Below are 24419 nucleotides of genomic sequence, written 5' to 3' on the forward strand. Positions count from 1 at the left end.
AGGATTATCAGATTAGATTTGACAGAAAAATTTTCCAGAGAATACATACATGGATGACCAACTTCTAGAAGCTTTTGTCAGCCCTGCAGACAATTCTTCCTATAGGCCCAACATACCAGTCTTCTTTCCCTTCCTTATCTCACCAGCAAATGGATACTATTAAATACACAAATTTCTTTCAGCAGGCTACACAAACAGAAATACACACAGTTAATTAATACTGCAGTAATTTCTTTGATCTTCCAACAAAACCAAAATTTAAAAGTCATACTATTTCAGCCTAGAAGCTTAGAGTTAAAAAGCTTAGGAACTCATCCGGGACTTTGAATCCAAGAATCGTTCAGCTGATGTCATTAAAAGAGCTGAATTAGGCTTGTAATTATTCCCTTATGAGTTCTGCTGTCTATCTGAGAAAGGGTGTTCATTTCTGTCCTCAGAATTGTTTTATTTTGATGAAAAAACAGAAGGGTTGGAGGCAGCAGGAACTTAGTTTTACTGTGCATCTGAGAGAATACAAGAAAATAAGTGTCCATAGTGAACAACATCCCTGCCAGTCAATAGGAGCCGTACCTTCCTGTTTACATCGCATGGCAGTTTCCTTGAGATCCTCAGGATAAATCAATCCTATCTCCACAGTTCCGGCTGGCTATCCACTGCTTAGTGCAGTAACATTTCATTAACATGCAAATGCTTGACAGTTACTGGGCTTAAGTACATTTGCATATTTATAAACAACTATTCCAAACCACTTCCCCATTTAAGGAAACTGTTTAATGACACTGAACCTAAAGTGTTTCTCATATCCATTGAAAAATATGTTGCAGCCAGATTCACTCACTTTATATTTATATGGCACTTTTAAAAATACTGCTTACACAGGTAGGTCAAAAAATGCCTCAATCAACTTTTTCATTAGTTTTTTTTATTTGTTCTTTTGTGGCAATCAACCTTTTCTCTTTTTTTTAACCTGTTTTTTAGTTGAAAAGGCAAAAAGAACACAAAGAATGAATGATGCTTTGGAAATCAAGACAAGGTAAACTTACAGCAATGAAAAACAAACATCCATTAAATCATATTTAAGCAGAAATCTGTAAAATATTCAGTCAAAATATACAACCTCTGTATTTTCAAAGCAAAGGCTTGAGAAGCACCAAACAATGCACAAGATTAAGAGTTGCTCACAACGCTACAGATCTAATTTCTTTGCTCACAACAGTAATTCTGCACACCTCAAGATGACTTCTATTTGTTCTCCAATGTCACATCCTAGAAACCACAAACCAAACCCAGCATAGGCACTGCTACTTCTAGTAGCACATTCTACCCAAAGCATCTGGAATTGTTAGCATGGAATATCACAAATTTGGCCATGAATTTGGATTTCTTAAAAATTTTCATTCAAATTATATTTAGCCATAAAGTTTTAAAAAAAAAAACCCAAAAAAAACTCGGGAATCTTTTTTTTAATGCACAAAAAGATGCTGAAAGCAAAAGGATACAAACAGTTATTAATTAATAACTTAATGTTTTGTTGAACATATTTTTTTTTTACTGCTTGAAAGCCAATATAAGAGGACATTAACATAGAAAAGAATGGGAGCAGCTGAATCAAGTTAGGGGATAGTTAAGAGCACTCAATCATCCTAGATAAGCAGAGTCATTTCTGATTCCCACCCTTTTCTCCTTCAGCACACCAGAGTAGAAGTTGCATGTCCTTCCTCAACAACCATTTAAGATGGACTATCTTTTTATTTGGGGTGGGTGGGAAAGAAGTAAGTTATCAATTTATATAAGTTACCAGTGATTTTCTTTGAATCTATGGGACTTTGTCCAGCTGAAAAGTGATTTATAAGTTATATACATTTACACACATTCATAGGTAAAATATAAAACATATTATCTCAAAGCATGCATTGTTCCTGTGGGGCTTAGTCAGTAACCTCCAGCACAGTTATGATTCAGGATTATTTATTTTGCCCTACTGCACAAGTGCTGATACTTAATTATGGACCTCTTCCCTTATTTCTATCAATCTAGGTAGCAACCAAACACAAACCTACACCTAGCCAGCCATGACGTATCAGACACCTACACGGCCAGTTTGTGCACATGAACTCTAAAACTTGAATTGAGTATTTCATTATAGACAAAAGATGAACATGAGCTGTACTTGCACATTTACAGAAAGTACAGGGCTGAAAGTCAAACACCTTTTCTGCACAGACCTAATCGAGAAGAACCCTGCTATATAGATTACATAAAAAGCTTTGTTGCATCTCCTGCTTGCTGGCCCACTGTCTACGGAAACAATTTTAAGGATACTGGTGATGAGGAGAAACTGAAATATCTGAAATGTTAGCACAATATTCCGAAGTGTTACGTAAATACCACAGTAAAATACAGAAGCATAACCATGCCAGTTTCACTTTGGTCATATTTGGCTGTATATATCATTATATCAGAGTCAAGTATGTTCTCATCTCTCTTCGGACTTTTAAGACACATCAAAGCAATGAGCAGTGAAGTCCTGGAACAGAGAAGATATGTCATAACAACTACTAGTGCACAAGAAAATAAATTAACTTACTAGAACAAAAATACAACCATTTGAGAAACTGAAGCTAAGAATTCATGGTGGGGGTTTTTTTTTTTTTTTTGGGGGGGGGGTGTTTTGTTTTGTTAGGTTAAGAAAACATGCAATAAAACCAAAAATGTCAGGTATGAACAAAATTCTAGACAGCACTCATTAAAAACTAAATATTTTTCATTTACAGGAGCTAAATAGCGTTCATTTGCATGTTTTGAGTTGTGCCATGTACCACTTTGGCACCATTTTCAGGCATTATCGTACCAGTGATGATATAGCTGATCAAATACCCTTATTTTGAGTCACCATCCCTGAAGGTATTTAAAAGACCTGTAGATGTGGTGCTTGGGGACACGGTTTAGTGGTGGACTTGGCAGCGCTAGGTTAACGGTTGGACTTGATGGTCTTAAAGGTCTTTTCCAACCTAAACGATTCTATGATTCTAAATACAGACCCTATTGGAGGTAATATATTAATGACAACTCACCATCAGGACAATTTAACCTTGTGACAGCTTACTGCTATGATAAGAAAGAGAGCTGGTTCTTGCACACCCCTTTCATGATGCTTACCTTTCCACCTCAACTGCCGAAGGAGTGAAATGTTGCCTACATGAGATTTAGCGTCGTCGTGAGAAATCACAACTTCACAGAAGCAATGAACATAGTATACCAAAATTAGATCAGCAAAATGGTTTGGTGGATACAATCTCACACCACTGAGATCATCACTGAGTTTCTTCTCCTGTATCTTCACGTGTGCTTACAACTGAATTCTCTCTGCTCCATTATTTTCTTTTAATTTACCAAAGAGATTGCAAAAAGACAACCCTCCCTCTGGCAGATGGGACGTATCTCACCTCTCAGTCATGTAATGACATGTGCCCAGTATGGGGGAAAAAGAAAGGAGGCTAAGCGAGTGGATTTTTTGAAGTACACTATCGTTAAAACAACTTTTTATTAAGAGTGCCAGGTGGGGAGATGTTTGGGAGCAGTCCCTTCTAACAGAGGCTGAGCTATATCTGTTCTTTTCAAGCTTTATCACTTTGCTTACGGTTGATACCAAGGCCTTGGAAGACAGATAAAGCTCAAGAAAGCGAAATATCTTCTCCAAAGAAATACTCCTTCATTTCTTCTTTTGATCTGAAGCGTTAGCCAAAGCTTAGGATCTTTGAAAAGTGCTCTGAAAAACCCCGAAATCCCTATTGACAAGGCTAGCTTTGTAGACCACTGAGTAAACAATCTCATTTTAAAAATGAACTCTCATACTGCTTCAGAATAATTTCTAGTTTGTTTCTGTTACTGAACAACATAAAAAAAAAAAAGATAAGTGTGATTATATAAGGCACACACGAGAACCTGAAATACAGAAGGCAGGTCAGACCCAAGGCATGTCTGTAAATCCTTCCACCAGGATGGAGCGCTCAGGACCCAGCACAACTCAAACCAGGTTTCACAGCACAGCCTCAATCCTTCTACCCCATCCTGCCATAACCAATATTCATGGCCAGCATACTCTTACCAGGACAGCACAGCTGATTATTGTCCACTACGTGCACAATATTTTTAACATGCTAACAACATGCCATTTTGAAGAAAATCAAAGTTTTAATACACTTTCTCAACCTTGTAGAAAACCAACGCTTTTATCTAAACAGATTCTCCATTTACCTAGTGGACTGTATATTTTTAGTCACAAAGACCCAGTTTCCAGCAAAATGAAACTGTTTGGGCTGAAATTTTCCTTTCCTATAAACATAAACTTTAGTTTTCACAAACAAATTAATTGAATACACACTGTAAAATCCTGGTGGCCTTTCCTTTGGGAAGCTTTAGAACACAGTTGCTTTGGATCAAGAACTGGCAACGTGTGTTGGTCATGAACATGTCTGCTTCCCCCCCCCCCACCCCCCAGAATTTTCCCAGATCTCTCTACCCAGTACAAAATAAAAATCTGCGTGCACACACCTTGTAAAAGTAACTTAAATTTCAATACATAAATTCTCTAAGTTTATGCTGACAGGGCTTCCCTTGCAATTGCAACTAAAAAGCTGCTGTTAGGTTATACAGGATCTCCCTGCTCCTCAATTCGTGAAGTACCACAGGGAATTGCAGGAAAAAATTAATTATTTTGCCCTCATATCAGGGCTGGAACAGCATACAGTTAGTGCAACTTGCTCATATACTGCATAAAGAGAAAACAAAACATCAAATAGCTTGTCAGTTTAAAGAGTGCTTTCTATTTGAGGGGAAGGAGAGGTGAGAAGGGATGTTTATGTAAATGAGGCAGTAAAACTACAAAGAAAAAAAGATGGAAGCATATAATTAAAATTTGTATCATAATGCCTACATACAACATACCAACTGAGATTACAGGACCAATATTGATTCTAGCATCAAGCTTTTCAGTGTTACATTTTACAATTTAATAACATTCTTTTAAAATATGCTTTTCATGTGTAATCGCTATTACAGCACAATGGACCCAAAACGATTTTTCAAACAAAGATGGACTTTTATCAAACAAAAAGTGGAAACTTTCTTTAAACTCTGATCTCAGCTGTTTGATGTGATCCAAGCAGTTGAAAGTCTGCAGCCACATAGTTTCATATGAGCTTGCACAAAACCAGAAGTCCTTCTGCATGTTATATGGTACGGTTTATGAGTGCTACATGGCCAGGTGTTAAAGACTGAGATTCACATTTGTGTTTGACCTTAGTAAATTGTCATTTTAAGGTGACATGTCTGAAGATATTGACTTCTGTATTCAAAAGTAGTATGAAAATAAGGGAAATGGTCCCCTGCCATGGGGAAGGTAATTATTCCCCAAGCATTTTTACCTGTGTTTTGTTTTACCAAAAAAATCAGGAGTTTTGACTTGGTAAGAAAGAGGTTTCTTCAGAAAAAGGAAAAGCTGCATCTTTATTAAATCAAAACAGATTCAGACACTTGTCTTTCTCCCAAACTGCAGATGATTATGATGCCTAAGACAAGAAGCATAAGCAGGGCTTAGCAATTTTTTTTTTTTTTTTTTAAGGCCCTAGTTGTCTCATATGTCAGACAGGCATGTGTATTATGTACATCCAGCAGGGGACAAAGATCAGAAATTGAAAGGAGCTGTTTGTGATTTTGGATGGGATGTGGCACACAGATGAAAGAGCAAACATTTTTCCCCTTGGTTTAATGCTAGCACTAGATTCCTAAATTAAGCCCAGCAGGAAACAAACATCCACCACAGATTTCAAAAGATATCTCACATCTTTGTATTAAAACGTGTTATTTTAAGAGTCCCAAATGCTGCATGTCTGATTTTTATTAAGTCCAGAACCAACAGAGGAAGTGTTATTTGATTTAAAAGAACACAGAAAATATTAGTGGACAATGGGATGTAAATTGCAGGAAGCCAAAAGAAAATTGAGGAGTAGGAGATAATGGGCCTGATGCTATTATCTATAAGAATACTAAGGCCACAGGCTTCGAGAAATTACTTTGATGACCTTGAGAGCTTGCTCAAACTAAAGAACATCAAGTTAGCGGATTTTTCGGGGCGGGGGGGGAGGAGGAGAGTCTCGATTTTTCTTTTCCAAATGGACTGGGGAGATGTTTCTGATATGCACTTCTGATTTCTTTCTACACCAAAAAGCTACAATGTTGTGTTCCCATAGAGGGCAAAATTAGACATCACCCCGCACATTCTTCACACGTTTCATGTATGATTCTGGCTGAAAAGAACAAGAGTTCTAGATCCATATACAAATGCAGTTAAAGTGTCCAACTCTGAAAATTCTTTTCTTCTAACACTCCATCTTTCTTTATACAAAATGTAAAAGTACCAGGATAGGATTTTACCCAGCTCAATCACAATACATTGAGCTTTTATTTTGGAGGTTGCAGATATTTTTTTTTTTCCTTCTTCTTTCCCACTGACTTTGATGATGTTTTGGGATTAAAACAAGGAGCAGGCAGTTCCCATGAGATGAAAGACATAACTGCAAAGGACACTTACTTAGAAGATTAAAAAAAAAAAACCTCTTGGAGTTTGAGATGCTGTTATGTATTTATTTAAAGAAACACTCCCTTGAAGGGGCTTAGACTTCAATACTTTAAATAAGTTTCTGCTTTTATCAACTCTAGTTGGAAATAAAATGGGTTTTTTTAATTGCCAAGCTGATGAAAATTATAACAATACATTCCCAAGTAGGGTAAATGTATTATTACAGACAGAAAAAATAGCTCCAAGTTTTTCTATAAACAGTGCCAGTAATAAAACCTCAGTTTCATTCTAATTTATGGACAATTATAATTCCCAGCCACCCTTACCCCAGTGACACCATTTTGAAAATGTTCCCCACATCCCTCCCCCATCAGATAACTCCCAGCTGGGCACAGAGGCAGCCCCTGCCGTGGCAAGTCCTGAGCCGTGGTTCAAGAGGTTCAGCCAAGCTCTCAGGCCACAGTAGAGACCTTGTAGGCTCACACGTCTCTCAGAAAGGACTAATTTATCTTCCTCCTCTAGCCAGTCCCTTATTTCATAACCATTTTTAGTGCTTCCACTTCCAGCCCTGCCCAACCCTCCTGTAATTAGCCAAAACAATGAAAGGTTATTGGGTAAAGAGATGAGGCAGGGGAGGTGGGGAAAAAAAAATACAACACAACACACACAAAAGTCTTGTTTTCTTTAGGAAGTAGGCTAAAGACGGACCGCAGAAGTACTTTTGACAGCAGGCAGAATTCTGCATGCGTGAATGAGCTTTCTCACACCCTTGGGTCAGCCGAGCAAGAGGAGAAAGGAGACCTTTGGTTTCTGTTCCTGATACTACTTCTGCATGCAGTGCAAGCCAAGCTGATTTATGTTTCCGTTCAGGCAGGCCTAAAATAAGCACATAGTAGCTTACATTCATCTTTTCACGTTGCGGCCAAGATTAATTCAGTAGTTACAATATACTTTGAGATCCCTGGGTAAAAAATGCAAAGAACTAAAGCCAGTAGTTTCTAACTCAGGCCCTAACTAGCATCAGAAGATAAAGGTGCACGCGCTACTTCAGGTACCTAAATTCACTACCTTCTGTCTCTGAGTTTCAGATCTTATCATAAGTTGTTTCCAATACCTCCAAACTTTTTACTCCAACTTTTAAAATCCACCTTTGGATGTGAGACTGATGAATTATTGGATTCACTATGAACTCAGATTAAAAATTATGCAGGGCCCTAAGAAAATGCTGACAGAAGCAAATATCAGTTAACATCCAAAACTCACCTCTTGTAGAAGGCCAGAGAAACTACACTTAGAGCTCCCTGGATGTATCATGCTTTAGGTATAATAATTTGGCCCATCTTTGCAAAAAAGTTCATAATTTACAAGTTTTCTATTTGATATAGAATAGAAAGGATTACATACTCTAGACTAAAAAACACAAAAGGTGTGTTTACTGTTCTTTGCCAGCTTTGGAATCTAGGAAAGAAAGTCTCCTCCTTTCATTACATTTCTCAGCTTGCTAATGTACTTAAGGTTCGTATTTCTCCACAATCCTAAAATGCAGATTTATCCTTTTGTATTGGATCCTGTATTTGCTTCCAGTCACTCAGCTATTCTGCAGGGCTTTTCATCAAAATTTGCCCTCATATTCTGAAGTACCAGTATTTTGTTAAATTGTTCCAGAAATCTCAAATACAGAATTGCTTTTCAAACATGGTTTGGTTTTGTTTTTAAATACGGGTGTGCCATAACTGCTATTTATCATACTTAGTAGTGGTATCATATCACCAAGGGCTATGGCTGTCTCTTGGACATGTTTGTGCTCAGTAGTCTTGCACTTAAATTGTAAAGCCAAAGAGGGGAAAAGCATGGGGACAGGAGCCACAAAAGAAGAAAAATGATCTGCTTTTGTGAGTTTTGTGAGGTCTTGTACAACAGTGATTCCCAATTCATGAATTTCACACAAATACACAACATGCTTAAAGTACTTCTACACCTCAGTACATGGTAGTTCCATAGTAGTTCTTTTAAATATACATACAGCTTACATTAATATTTTTCTAAATAGAAAGGATATCTTAAAACAGAAATAAATAGAATATATTTACAAACTTCATTAGGAATGCCAATAAATTCATAAGGGGTAGTAGTCTCAAGAAAAAGCTATAAAACTCAGTCTGCCACCAAAGGTGACTGTTATGCATGGCCCAAAGACATTATGGCACAGTTAGACTTCAGTATTTCTGAAAAACTAGACCCTAAGAGACTTTCTCCCAGTTACAGAGTTCTCCCTAAGTGCCTTGATACTGGTTATGATTTCTCAAGGAACAGCTTTATGGAAGCACCCAATGGATGTCAGTGACCACTCAAATCACATTTTGTACTCGCCACCACTGTAATGACTAACCACATCTTGTTAAACATGTACATTCAAAATCTGGAACAAGATTTTTACTGGAATCTTTTACTGGAACAGAAAGCTGAGCTGACACACACTTTTGCTAAATTAAACCAACAGCTCAGCACCTTGGTGGTTTTTTGATATAAAATTCCTCTTTAGGAAATGATAAACAGACTGAAGACTGTTCACTTCAAGAAAAAAAGATGAAGCCCTCAATTTTAAACTATAAATCACCATTCTTCAAAAGCTACTTCAAAAACAGTTAACAGGTTTAAAAAATAGCAAATGTACATCACAACTGTTTTCATGGAAATGCTGCTTTATCTTTAATGCTGCACTGTCAATAGCTTTATTGTCACTGGAAGCAACGAAACACAAAAAGTTTGGTATAATTACCTCAGTGCATTCAGTATTTTAAATTGATCAAATTACGTGAATTGATTTTTAAAGATTCAGGTTAAGGAAGCAGGGAGGGGATGCCTGGAAAAAAACCCATGAGTTCCATCCGCAGAGCGGAATTGATTGTATGTTATGGATGGCTTATGCTCTAGGACTATAAAAAATTGCAGGTGACTTTGGTTACTAGAGGAGCTATCAGTCAGCCTGAATTATTGACATACTTTTGTGTAGTGTAGCTTCAAATATCTCCCTCAGCTTTCTTTTTCACCCTCAAAATGTAAACATTCAGAGCTATCATCCAAAAGAAGGTAACAAGTTTGAACACAGGAACGAGCTATTCCAGTACCTGTGATTCCATCAAAACCAAACTCTTATCTTGCAGCTGGTACGCAGGGTAAAGTTTAACTCTCCTCTTCCATTAGCTTCTTTTAAGATCATTTCATATCAAGAGATAAAATCTAAACTAAAACACTATATCCAGAGACTGTTTCACAGTGATCAGAGAGTGTGTTACACCCTTCATTTGATGCTTAAGCGCCAACTACCAAAAGGATTCACTGGGTGGTGGGAAACTATTAAAACAGAATTAAAGAAGAGATTAGGATTCCCAAATACTATCACATCATTGAAAGGGGACACCTACAGACTTAAAATCAGGTAATTTCGAAAACCTAACACACTTCATCTTTGTTCCAAAACACACATCATAACTAATACTGAAGGTCACCAGGAGAAAGAAAAAAATAAAAGAAAAAGAGAAGCTATTTTACCTTATCCTTTCCAATCATACATTAACATATAACCCCTTAAGATCTGACCACACTCTTCCCACAGGATCCCATTCCCTTTCAATACTCTGAATGGACAATGATAATTGAAGAAGTGATCATTAGTTATTTGGCCTTACTCTTACTATTCAGTGTGAAGTCCCATGTCTTGTTTACTGTGTACTATTCACACAGCCTGATTTGAACAATGAATTATTCATTTGCTTGTGGATTTTCCTACAGTGCTCATCACAACAACATCTGAATGCGTTACAAACATTAAGTGATTCATTTTAACATCATCTTTGTGCGATGAAGTGAATGATATCATTGTATGCACATTACAGAAGGGGGGGCATGACATGGGGATATAAAAGCATCTGTTAATTCCAAGTGCGCAAACAGAGGCTTGCAGGGCCAAGTTTCTTCAAAATACTTACATTTGTCACACCATTTGAGTCAGCTTCAGTAGCGCATGTGGATCATACCCACAGGTCTCAGAGCAGGCCCCTAGAAAATGAGGAGTACAATCACAATCCCCTGATCACCTATAAACATTTTGCTTTTAAACTATGTTGTACATAAGATGTGATGAGACAAAAATATTGACAGCGGAAAGAAAGAAATTCTCAGAACAAGCAGTTACATTGCAGAGGTGTAAAAGAAAGTAAGTAGCAAAATATCAGATACCACAGCAGAGGCACCGAAGCACAGTAAGGATTTGTGCCATGCTGCTTTCACAGAACACCACATTTCAGAGAACATCCAAGCCTTTACTGCATGCGGGGAGAAACATAGTGACAACGGATGAGGAAAAGGGTGAGGTACTTAATGCCCTCTTTGCCTCAGCCTTTAATAGTAAGACCATTTGTTCTCCAGGTACCCAGCCCCCTGAGCTGGAAGACAGGGATGGGGAGCAGAATGAAGCCCCTGTAATCCAATGGGAAATGGTTAGTGACCTGCTACACCACTTAGACATAGACAAGTCTATGGGGCCAGATGGGATCCACACAAGGGTACTGAGGGAGCTGGTGGAAGTGTTCACCAAGCCCCTTTCCATCCTTTACCAGCAGTCCTGGTTAACTGGGGAGGTCCCAGTTGACTGGAGGTTAGCACATGTGATGCCCATGTACAAGAAGGGCCAGAAGGAGCACCTGGGATCAACTACAGGCCTCTCAGCCTGACCTCAGTGCTGGGGAAGGGTAGGGAGCAGATCATCTTGAGTGCCATCACGTGGCACATACAGAACAACCAGGTGATCAGGCCCAGCCAGCATGGGTTTATGAAAGGCAGGTCCTGCTTGACTAACCTCATCTCCTTCTATGACCGGGGATGAGGGAAAGGCTGTGGATGTTGTCTACCTAGACTTTAGTAAAGCCTTTGACACGGTTTCCCACAACATTCTCCTGGAGAAGCTGGCTGCTCATGGCTTGGACAGGTGTACTCTTTGCTGGGTAAAAAAACTGGCTGGATGGCTGGGCCCAAAGAGTGGTGGTGAATGGAGTTAAATCCAGTTGGCAGTCGGCCACAAGTGGTGTTCCCCAGGGCTCTGTGTTGGGGCCAGTTCTGTTTCATATCTTTATCAATGATCTGGATGAGGGCATCAAGTGCACCCTCAGTAAGTTTGCAGATGACACCAAGTTGGGCGGGAGTGTTGATCTGCTTGAGGGTAGGAAGGCTCTGCAGAGGGACCTGGACAGGCTAGATCAATAGGCTGAGGCCAATTGTATGAGGTTCAACAAGGCGAAGAGCAAGGTCCTGCACTTGGGTCACAACAACCCCATGCAACGCTACAGGCTTGGGGAAGAGTGGCTGGAAAGCTGTCCAGCAGAGAAGGACCTGGGGGTGCTGGTCGACAGCCAGCTGAATATGAGCCAGCAGTGTGCCCAGGTGGCCAAGAAGGCCAATAGCATCCTGGCTTGTATCAGAAATAGTGTGGCCAGCAGGACTAGGGAAGTGATCGTGCCCCTGTACTCGGCACTGGTGAGGCTGCACCTTGAATACTGTGTTCAGTTTTGGGCCCCTCACTACAAGAGAGACATTGAGGTGCTGGAGCACATCCAGAGAAGGGCAAGGAAGCTGGTGAAGGGTCTGGAGAACAAGTCTTGTGAGGAGCGGCTGAGGGACCTGGGGTTATTTAGTCTGGAGAAGCGGAGGCTGAGGGGAGACCTTCTTGCTCTCTACAACTACCTGAAAGGAGGTTGTAGTGAGGTGGGTGTTGGTCTCTTCTCCCAAGTAACAAGCGATAGGACAAGAAGAAAGGGCCTCAAATTGTGCCAGGGGAGGTTTAGACTGGATATTAGGAAAAAATTCTTCACCAAAAGGGTTGTCAAGCATTGGAACAGGCTGCCCAGGGCAGTGGTTGAGTCGCCATCCCTGGAGGTATTTAAAAGACCTGTAGACATGGTGCTTATAGACATGGTTTAGTGGTGGACGGGGTAGTGTTAGGTTAATGGTTGGACTCAATGATATTAAGGGTCTTTTCCAACCTAAATGATTCTATGATTCGCTGTCTCCACCACCAGTACACCGCTAAGATTTCTTGGTTTGTGTCTCTCATCTTCCTCGACTAGGTGAGCTGGTGCAGTGAAAGAGTAAGAAGTAACACCATGTGTTCGTTTCACACCTCAGACCAAGGGGAAAAGATCTCAGAAAGGGCAGAAGACAAAGCAACAGTAGGTGGCTGAAGGGGAGCATGATCCAGGGACCCTCCTCACCACAGAGCCGGGTGTGTGCCAAGAGAGCATGCCATCAGAGATTAAAAAAGGCTTGGGACTGTGTGTGTTTAAGCAATGGGGACCACCTTTAATCTTTCCCTGTTCGATGTAATTCACTCAAATACATCTGACCTCATTTAAAAATAATTTAAAACCTCTACCTGCTAGTTGCATGTATTTATGCAGTTTCTATTATGACAACTTCTTCCACAGTTTGATCCTTTCCCCAGTGTCTAAACCTGACAAAAGCGTACATACAGACTGTCTGGCATCTTTCTTCGCCACTTATTGGAAGGCTATCCTTACACAGGGTTTAACTTTCTTGACTACAAGTGAAAACAGTTCCAAACTGTGTTAAACTTTCCTAAGGGGCAGGCATGGAGACAGAGCTGCTGTGGTGGAAAAAATCATTTCAGAATTACTGTACTACAAAAATAAAGGGGTTTCTGCTTCCATTCCAATATCCACAGTATTTCCATGAGAAATACAGCTGGATATAGCCTTACCATATGCAGGGCAGCACACATGTTGTGTTCGGCAGCTGTAACCAAACAGGCTGCTCGTTATAGTCCAACACTGATCTACTTTTCAGAAGTGACCCAGAATCTGTTCCCAGTTCTGCAAAAGGTCTCTTACAGACTGTGAACATGTTATTGAAGATGCCTTCCTCCATGCCTTCAAAAATGTGATTCTGTTGCTGCAACCCAATTCAAATTATACTGTAAGGACAAGCAAGTCTGTCCTATACTCAGACTTGCAGCATCTTTCATTCATTGATGCCAGTTTTTCTTCATGGCTTTCCAGGCAGTCTGGGAAAGCCCCCCCTGAATTCAGCAATCCCCTTGTGTTGGTTGCAAACTCCGATGCTCCTCTGGTCTTTGCAGGACTCCCCATACTCATCATTCAGGAAAACGGGGTTCGTCGCTAACAGTAGTGGTACAGTAAAGCTGTCTTCCTTTCTCATTCCCAAGGCGCTACGACACCAGAAACAGGCTGCTTTGGTTTTGTGGCTGTCTGAGGAAGACTCTTGAAACTGCCTGGAGTGTTGGTCATATAGCTGACAGTGTCAGTGGATGTATGTATGAGATAAGCCTGAATCATGGTCTGTCAGGAGGTGTTTTCCCCTGTGTGTAGGCAGAATGCCTAGGAGAAGAGGTTGTAAGGAATTGAGCAGGGAGTCACATAAGCCACTCTCCTGGCCTTTATTTGTTATCATTCGCTTGACTCCGGTGCTTCAATTTCTATCAGTCACTGGTTTTAAAGAGGTTGGGTTTAAAATGCTAACTACTGTTGAGCTTACAGGCCAGCCATCAGACTACACTGATGCCAAACCTGCTGGAGAAGAGACTGCGTGGAAGAGAAACTCCCACATGGTCCTTTCTGCTAAGGACTTTGGCTCATGTTCAAGTCTTAATAATTCATATCGCTCATAGTAGCTGTGTCTTCGTATATAATGCTCTATCCAGTTTCTTCTCATTGCATATCACACTAAACTAAAAGACGCTTTGACTTAAGTAGATCAAAAAAAAAAAAAAGAGTATTTGCTTGGGGAAATAGACTTATCTCAAAAATTCAGCTCAGCCTGATTTTAATATAACACACAAGTCTGACCCCTCTACAAGCTTCAGGCTTCTTAGGAGACTGTGAGGATATTTAAACACTATTTGCTTTTTACATTTGACTGTTTCAAAAGCAGAGTAAAATTGGCATGCATTACCTATGAGCAAACTCAGGAAGAAACCCAGGTCTGAGCATCTCCCACCCAGAAGAACAATGTGGAAGCTAAAGCAGCAAAAATTAGTTGAGAGTTTTTATTATAAGACTAAGATCCCAAAGACTAAAGCCTGTGCTTAAGCTTGAGAGAGAAGAAAAAGGTGAAGCAGTTCTAGACTCAGAGTGTAAGCTGGTAACACAAGGGTCACCAATAGGTAGTTTTAACTGGAACAAAAAAGGGCACAGACAAAAAACACGTTAGCAAATACAAGTTCCACTGTAGCTGTCTATGAAACACCAACCAGTTTAGTACATTCAGACAAAGTCTGCAGCACCGGCATTTGATACCTATAAGTCATGTAAAAATTGTTCACGTTTGTGCTGAAATATGCATTTGGTGTTACTTCATGGCCACCTGCATCACATTTGTACACAAAAGAAGATTGCTTAAGAGAAGTCAAGTATCTGGTATGCTGGGATAATTCATAATTTTGTAGATACTGAGGATAGTTCATTGTTTTACTATGCACTGGTATTCAGCATTAAAAAAAAATCATTTTCTAACATAGTCTTACCCTGACAATAGCATTCATCCCATTTAAAACATTATATATATATATTTTTTTTTATTTTTCCCTTGAATACGAGTTCTATATGCCTATGTTGTTTAGGCTATGATTTATGTTATACCATCATATAGCACAAATCAGCTTGTGTTTAGTGGGATAACTAGAGAATATAGAGTTAAAAAAAGGATTTTTCTTTGTATCTACTTCAATTAAAATCTGTATTTGAAAAAAAAAACCATTAGAATATTTATTTTCTACTTTTTCATTTAAACTGATCCATAAAAAACCAATTTCTATACTGAGCTATTAATTGAAAAAAGTTATAGGCAGTTAAAATATTGTAAGTAATATCTGATGATTTTTAATAAACTACTTGGAAAACTCTTACATAATATTATGTAAATATATATCTTAATAATGCTTAAGTTTGAACACAACACTTGTGAAGCTGTGTTTTAACACGGAGCATAGGTCCCACGGCTATTAGAGATTGAGTGCGCTACGGAAATTTTACTCTTCCCCTTCCCCTCTTCAGCTGCTAGATCACTCTAATGGCTCCCCCAGGCTGGGTTCAAGGAGAAACACCAACATGCTATAGGAACGGCTGCAAAATTTGATACCTCGCTTTGTAGCCTATTTCCCTCAGGCCAAACTGCAGAGCTTTCACATGAAGTAGGGAAGGGAATAAAAAGGAGACTTTTAGAAGTATGTCTGCCTTGCACAATAAATAAAATTAATTGCCGGTGTCTCACAATAAGAGAAAAACACCTCCCTGTCCCGTCACAAGTTGCAAGACTGGGGCCCTGCTGTGTAAACCCCTGGAGGAAGAACCTTTTCGTTATTGTGAATGTGTAGTAACACTGCTAATCAATGAACATTCAAGCCACGCCAACAAAATAGGAATGAGATTGGTCTGAAAATCTTGCATTTTTTAAAAATACATTTATGCATTTTTTTAATCTTGTCTCTCCTGAAGCTTCAAAAGAAAATTCAATCTCATTGTCAACCTTTTTTCCTCCCCTCTCCCTAAAACTGGAAGTGCTCAAAAGAAACCGCTTTTTGTAACAACGAGTAACAAGATTTCACAGAATTCTTCTTCTCCAGGAGCAAAGATCACAAATATCACCCAATCTCTAGATACTCCAGTCCTAGACTGAAGCTGTATTAAGCGCTTCTGCAAAATACTCACTTCATATTTTAAATTAAATGTTTAAAAAAGCCAGCCAGTGACTGATTAGAAAGAAGCTGGAAATGTGCCAGGTACTCTATTCAAAACACCTTGAATCAAACTGCACTACTGTCTATATTTGGAAACCATAAAAAAGTTGCAAAACTAAAACCATATACATGCAAAATATACTTTCAGCCTTCATTGTTTTCAAAGGAAACAAGTACAGATAAACTACAAGGATAACATATGGTTTGGATATGAATGTGGTTTACATCTGTTACTGGTTAATTAGTTCAGACTTTACCCACAGTGGAGTTTCGAAGATGCAGGGACACAAGTTAAATAAGTGAGCCATATTTTAGAATGCTGAAGAGACCTAAAAATCCCAAACCCCAACTGCTAGGTCTTTCAGCCTTGTAGAAGCGCCTTTCTTGGTTGGAGCACTTCTCAGTGGATTAGGCACGAACAACACTGTCAGGGGAGCTGGGTCCTTACCCCGGCTCTCATCAGTTTGCTCTTATCTCAAGTCAGTCACCTACATGCAGAGTCTCTGTTCTGTCACCAGGAAAACACGCTTGATGGCACAGACTTAAGTAACTCATATAACCAAAGCCAGGAGTCAAGACTAACTCTGTATTTCTTGACCTAGCTTTTATTTACTCCCAGTAGGCACAATGAGCTTCATGCACACACCTTTCAAAATCAGCAAACAGAATTTTCCCAAAGTAGTCTCTCCACTTTTCAGTTTAATGTAAAAGTGTTTTCTTTTTTCAAAAAAATGAGTTCATCTATTTTATCATCATTATGAAGGTGAAAACAGTAAAACTGTTAAAGCAAACTTTCAAAACGGTTGTGTGCCCTAACTTTGGCTACTTCTTTTTATTTTAGCTAAGAAGTTGAAGCTAACATTAATGCATATTCAAAGGACATGCTTGCTACCTAGTCACAGGATTAGCCTGTGTTAAGGATTGTTATATAATGCCATAACTTTGCATCTCCAGAACTTAATTTTCCATTTTCAGCATATGTAAAATAGCTATAAAATAGCAGTAAGACAGAATCAAAATGATGAATCATTATGATCACCTGTGATGCAGGCATCTCCTTAAATCTCATTCATACACATCTCAGTTTTAAAAAGAAAAAGGAAAGTGAATTATAAAAGATACTTCATAGTGACAGCCAACTTTTTAAAATGATCTTGGGGTTCTTCAAAGATGCTAATTTTGAAGCATTCTATTTAACCCTAAGACAATCTTCTCTCAGCTATGTCAGTTTGTATTGATCATTGCTGAAAAAACAGATGGGAAGAACACAAGTTCCCAATACTTGCGACAGCATTCCGGAGACCTCACTATAGGACACTACATTTTATTGATCTCTTTTTACAACACTATCACATGTACATTTCAGAATTGTATCAGGGAGTAACTGTAGAGGGTTTCAGAAAAAAAAGAAACAAAACCCAACAGCAAAAATTGAGTCAGTCAAGAATGATTGATTCTATTCCCAGTTTTTCCATAGCCTTAACACATGCTTTTTGGAAAGATGTTTTAGCTCCATTTCTTATTTTATTTGCTTTCAGTTTCTTCCTTTTTTTCCTTTTTTTTTTTTTTTTAAATACTTGCTGTTTTAGATTAGTGATTCATATTGACATCAACACTCTCCCCTTTTAAGGAGGAAGCTACTTTCCTCCCACAACTTTCCTTCACAAAGTCCCCCAGCTGAGTTATGAAATCCTGTTAAAGTAGAAGGTCATTTAAATAAGACATAAATCAATAGAAAAAAGATCAGCTTCTTTCCTGCACAGGTGTCACTTCTATTTATTTTGAGTGCAAAACCCAGCAATCACAAGTTCAGAATATTTATATTGCAACCCAATCCTCATGGTCTGTTGACAACTGATATTTCTTTGTTAAATAGAGCAAAAACCCTTAGGGACCCATCAGATCTTGACAGTTTTACAGGACTCCTAGCAAGATTTTCCAGCAATAGGATGCTACCAGGCCTTGTAGTCTTGTGTTCCTCAATGCAAGCTGATGAGAACTCATCTTTGTGCTATACTTCCGTGCTACTCTCTGAGCCTCATGAGGTCAGATAATTCTGAGCATTCTGGTCTCCAAGAGATCTCCAGGCGCACCTGGATCACCTATAAAAGGGAAAGATTTGAGTGCAGATGAAAACAGCCACTTACCAATTTAGCCATAAGGATGCCAATGTTGCACCTCAGCCAAGGAGAAGCATTACCTACCACTAACTTCCAATATAACACTCAGTAAGCGAGCACACTCCTACCAGACTATTTTGCTGTGTTCATAGATTATGAAGGCTCAACAGTGTTAGCAATAGGGAGTCACAGGCACAGTGGACAAATTAATTGGGGAAAAAAACCCCAAACTTGCATGTCTCCCAGGACTGAGCAGGTATGACAAGGCACAGAGTCGCAGATGTGCCTGCCGCACTGTAATACACTGTTAGATATGCAGCCTGATGGGCAAGAAAAGGGGAGGAACACGAAGGTCCAAGTCGCAGCAGCCAGGCAGGTGTACCTATAAACCTCTTAATGCTTCTTGTTACTGCTTCACCCAAAAGCAAGATATTTGCACCACAGTGTTCTAAGTCTTTGATCTGAACAGAGATAATCTAATATATCATTTGAGTTATTTCCTCCCTTTCTCCTTGCTCCCTCCCTCTCAGCAAATCAAATTGTACCAACCCTATAATACATATCCTATCTCACTATAAGGACACATATCTATATGGATGCAATGTTTATTCAAAATCTCAGCAGTAAACTTCAAAGAAAAATTGTAAGGAGAATACTGGCAATTGAGCAGCATTTGCTTCAAAAAAAAAAAAAATCAGCACCTTTCTTTGAAGATAAATTGTTCATAACAAAAGACTCAGTGGTAACAGTCCAGGTACCAAAAAGGTCCTCCTTGCTGTTCGTTGCAGCTTGGGTACCTACAGCAGGGCTACAAGAGAACCATGCTAGCAAGTTCCACTGTCCTCACACTCATAAATGCTTTACAGACTCAGGATAAAGGTGATGTGGTAACAGAATAGTTTCCTTTCCACACAAAGTGAAAAGACACACCAAGTATTCAAGAGCATATCACAAATATACTAACAATGAAATGAATAAAATTATAATTCTGATCACTAGTACTGGAAATTCTACCCTCATCCCAAAATAATGTATTTCTGCCAAAATCTTTCTGAATCTGAATGGTACTTGCTGAAGTACCATTAAAATGCTTCCATACAGTAGCATAGGAAATGAATCGTATCTGGTCTGCATGGAAGTCTTTAAAATATGCACATATTTATCAGTCTCATCCTACATGCATAAATCTACCTTTACAATTTCTGGAAAACACTGATAAACAGTGCTTAGAAGACAAGAAATGTACAAAGAAAGAAAAAGGAATTAATTTACATGGGAATTTACTGTGTCTGCAGGTCATACAAATGAACCCAATTTTTTCCCACAATTAAATCTATGGTGTTATCAAGACAATCAGTTTATTTTAAGACTGTCAACCCAATATATAAATTTCCTTTTGTGCTTGAAATGCCTTTATCAGATAAGATAGCTTTTGTTTAAACTGCTATTTTCAGCCTTTGCTTTGGGGGTTTTGAATATACACAGTGAAGTAACTTGAGATTTCCTACCCTGTTTTAAAATGTGTTTCTTCTGTCTGTTTGTGTTTTGTAATTTCCTGTCAAATAACCTCACCATAATTAACTTTCCTTGCTCCAACCTACTCTTTTTTTTTTTTTTTAAAGCCATTCCCACTTCCTGAGGATGGTAATAAAACACTGATTGCATTCGGCTGTTATCTGCCTTTTCTTCCCCTCCTTCCCCCCTCTCTAACTCCCTTTGTCAAAGCCAGCACTCAGGTTTCAGCTCTTCATGGACTGAGAAAGGCACATAACGGGGAGAGGAAGCAAATCAGACTGCAGGAATCCAGATTCATTAGAGTTTATTGGGTCAATCAGCAGCTGGACCAGAGCCAGACAATTAGGCTGTGCAGCCCCTGAAGTCTGGATGCATCGCTCTCCTTCCAGAGCCAAGCAAGCTCCGTAGCAGCCACTGTAACACCAGCACACGTCGGCACCGTGCCCTGCTGTCTGCTGCGGCCATGGGGGTGGAAAGAGGAAAAGGAAAGCAGCAGCACGCTGCTGCTTCACATCAGTTACAACTAACTGGAAAAAGTTCATTTGGGTGATTTCTTTTTCATTAAGCATGAAGCTGCTCGTTTTTTCCAGCTGAATTCTCTCATTGGTCTTTGCAAATTCCTACCAAAACACCCCTAGTTTGCTAATATATCACCATACAGAGCCTACAGACTATTCACCTTTCTTCATCTGAAATTCTTTAACCTCTTCCATTTGTCTTCAACTGCATATTTCTGTTTCAGCCAAGCTTAGTCCTCACTTACCCCTCTGTCTTCTCACTCTGTCCCCCCTTTCCACTATCCACAAGACAACAGCCCTACCTATTTCAGCAGTTACTGCTTTCCTCCTTTCCCTTATCTATAAACTTGCCGCAAGCATAGCCTGAAGCCAATGCACTCACTTCCTCTCTTCCAACTCTACACTGGATCATGTCCAGCCCAGCTTGTACTGTTTCCTTTTGAATGAAAGTGCTCTCACCAGGGTCATTCAGGATCTCTTCCCAGGCAAATCTATCCCCCTCCTGCTCAGCCCTTCTGGTTCTTTTGATGCTGCTGATCATCCTCCTTACTCTGACATCTCATTCTCATTAAGGTTTCAAATCAGTCACTATTTTTCCTGTCAATGATTATTCTCTGTTCTGGGCAGCCCACTGTATCGATGGGCACTTCTGAAAGCTCTGCCACTGGCATGCTGCTCTTCTCAATTCAACACATTTGGGCGATCTCTTTAGCTCATGACTTTAGAACTCACTTCTGCGTTGATGGTTCAGATGCCATTTCAAGATTGCCGAAGCAGTCTGAGGTGATCTGACATGAAGGCAATGTCAGGAATGTGTGGTGAGGGCCAGGGAGAGGGCTATAGGCCAGGAGCCTTAGGTCAGATCATGCAGCTCATGAAACCATGTTGTCAGACACATCTTTTTCCCCTTCTAAGCCATCTCCTTTGCACTTACACACATGCCTCATTTTACCTCCCAAATCTTCAAGTTTTACGTTTTGTCACCAACAGAAATTAACTTGCACTAATACTAAATGCCTTCCCTATAAAACTTCCTCCTCTCCCCACAACTGATGCCAACACTGGGATTTCAATGCTTACAACAGCAAATTCAAAGTCACTTGGGACATTTTCTTCTCTCCTTCTGCGTATCAAGTTCAGCCGCTCCCTTTCAGCCCCTTTCTTCCAGTCTCAGCAGCTTAAATCTCTCACTCTGTACTTTATCCTAACCAGTCTGACAACATTCTCCCCTTGAGTGTCCGAAAAATGCCACTGCCTTCTGCCAGGGCATAAAAGGTACAACTGCTGAACTCACCTTCCCTTCTCTGTTCAGTCAGAAAACCCCCAAATAAACCCTTCAAGTAGTTTCCTAACATGGCATCACATTTAAAGTTCTTTTCACACCATCTTCTTTAACTTTTTCCTAAAGTTTATATACGTTAAACATTCCTGAATTGACATAGCGATGCTCAAGAACCACAACACCAAGCAGTGTGACGACACAAAACTGCTCCTGTTCCAGATAGCTGACAGAATTAAGCACAAAGCATAGAGCCCAGAGACAGACAGTGGGTGTTGAAGGATTTGCTAAAAATGCTTGCAGTCATACCTTCAATTTCTGAGTGAGCAGTTACAAAGGTTAGCTATTTCTATGCAATTCAGGAGCACTGCAATAGTGCTTTGAATGTGGAAGCTTTGCTTCCATCACATTCAGATTTTCTCTCCTGGTGGTCACCACTAGGGCTTCTTTGGGGGGAAGGGCGGTGGGTTGGTTTTTTTGTTTTGTTTGTTTTTTTTACACTGAGGCCACATCTAAATTACGCTTAATTCCTGCATAAGCAGCACCACTACATAGTAGCCCTCCTGCTGTTCAGAAGTTACTTATACAGCTCAGTGTCCTTTTTCTATGTGTCTAAACATTACTTGCTAGCTTCCATTCAGCCTGAATTCTGGCAACTCTACCTTTCACCCTTTCCTGATAACTTCTTCTCCTTCCTTGGGACACAAACTCCAGACTGCTGGAGTACTTGCAAAAACTTCCAATTTCTGCACTATTCAGGTCCCTGAGCTCTCCACTGCAGCCGACTTGCCTTGCTAGCACTTTGACAAACTCAAGTTTGCTGTCTTTCAAAGACAATTTTTAATTAAGGACACACTTTTAATCCTCCCTTCATTTTAATTAAGTCAATTCCTGATCACTTGATCTGAAGTTACTTCCTATGTCTAGCTCTTCTATGATCTCATCATTAGCTGCTAAAACCAGAACAGATACTCTTTTATTCAGTATATCCTTTCCTGTTGTGTTTTTTGGGGTTTTGTGTGTTTTGGTTTTCTTTTTTTATGCTCTTTCACATTGTTAACACTCATGGACAGCCTACTACCTTCTCTTTCTGTCCTTCCTGAACACAACAACTAAGTACTACTTTTCCAGCAAGATTATTATTCTGCTATGCATCTATTGTCCTCTGCAACATCTGTCTTCACAAGTATTTTAGATTCCTCTATCCTATTAACCTGGTATTTAAGTACAAACCTTTTCCTTGTTTCTAACTGACCACAACCAATTGCCTTGTCAGGTTAGGCACAAATTTTTTGTTAACTGTCCTGTTGATCCAATTCATGTCCTTATAATTTCTATCACTTTCTTTTTTTCTTGCTGTCCTTCCATTATTCATTATTGTATCTTCTCCCTTTTCCACTTCCTGTGCACTAAAGCCAGGCATGAATATTGTATGAGCATCTTCAGAACTTTTCCCATCATTTCTTGACATATTCAGTTGCTGTAACAGACTCAGTATCAAAGACTACTACCCCACACAGTGATGTAGACCACTAAGTAATATTCTCTTTTCATGAATGGATCCCAGTAGAAACACAGCTCAAGCTTTCCTCCCATCTGTCCCCCTCACCTATGGGCCTTCTCTACAGACTGAATAAAATCTGATCACCAGAGTCCAAATGTTTGCAGAAATCATGGCAAAAGTAGAACTGGGAAAAGATCTGCATATCCTGATGGATTTCTCCTAAGAAAGAGCAAAAGCACTGACATGCTACTTTAAAATGTAGCAAATAAGTGAGGGAGGTATCACAGCAGAGACATTGTCTCAGTGCCTAACTCCACTTGAAGAAAGACTAGATAATTTTACCTTATTTCTAAAGAGGGAACCCTCTGTATTTCCCAGTAGAGTAAGTCTACGAGGTCTAAACAAGTTCCCCCCCAAAAAAAAGCTGTAGATTATTTCAAATCACCAGCTGTCAGCCAATAGCCTGGATAATGGAAATCCACAGTTTCCTGGCTTCCTGCACACTTCCTTGCAGGCTTCAGAATATTTATTCTCTCTTATTTGCCTACACTCACTATGATTTCCGTTCCCTTTGCTTCAAGAAAAATTTATATTTTTTACTTCATCTGTAGGAGACGACAAGAGGGATTAACACTACCAGAGACTTTGCATATGACCTCTGCTTTTATGGGCACCGTTTGTCACAGAGGTTCATTAGACTTGTGTTTCCTAAACTTACTTCAGTCAAGGAATGAACTTTTAAGATGGATGAACACTCAGCATAGCTGCTTTAAACAAAGCCACCCCAGTTTGTAAATAAGAGGTGATTAGAGAAATTCACTGCAGAAATCAGTCACATTAATCAGCTGGTTACAGCAGATTGATGTGCAGCCACTAGAACTGTCTAAACAATTTTGTTAACCTTTAACAAAAATGTGAAGGAATATTCTGCAAAATGGTTCAGCTTTAAACGGATAGGACACGCTCTTTTTAGGAGAAGAGTTAAGTTCCAATATTATTATTTTATTCAGATTTAACCAGAAAAAGTGGCCCAAAAAGAGCAATTTTTATTTACAGCATTCCTTTCCACAAGTTCATTCCTGGCTGTGAACAACAACGGCCAATGGCAGGACACAGAGTATTTATTCAACAACAGAT

At 39.4% G+C, this 24419-nt stretch overlaps 1 long non-coding RNA gene across 10 annotated transcripts in view; it reads right to left on the reverse strand.

The window, feature by feature from the left end:
- The window catches only part of LOC142405772 (uncharacterized), a 265132-nt gene that overhangs the window by 90907 nt on the left and 149806 nt on the right, over window positions 1-24419 (reverse strand). For 8 of the 10 annotated variants that reach the window (XR_012774326.1, XR_012774323.1, XR_012774327.1 and 5 more), the window contains one exon: window positions 10570-10639. The exons of the other annotated variants lie outside the window; for them this stretch is intronic. This is a non-coding gene — a long non-coding RNA (uncharacterized LOC142405772). The remainder of the gene's footprint in view (window positions 1-10569; window positions 10640-24419) is intronic. 10 annotated transcript variants of the gene reach the window in all.

Source organism: Mycteria americana, chromosome 2, assembly GCF_035582795.1.
Source record: "Mycteria americana isolate JAX WOST 10 ecotype Jacksonville Zoo and Gardens chromosome 2, USCA_MyAme_1.0, whole genome shotgun sequence".
NCBI classification, from domain to species: Eukaryota; Metazoa; Chordata; class Aves; order Ciconiiformes; family Ciconiidae; genus Mycteria; species Mycteria americana.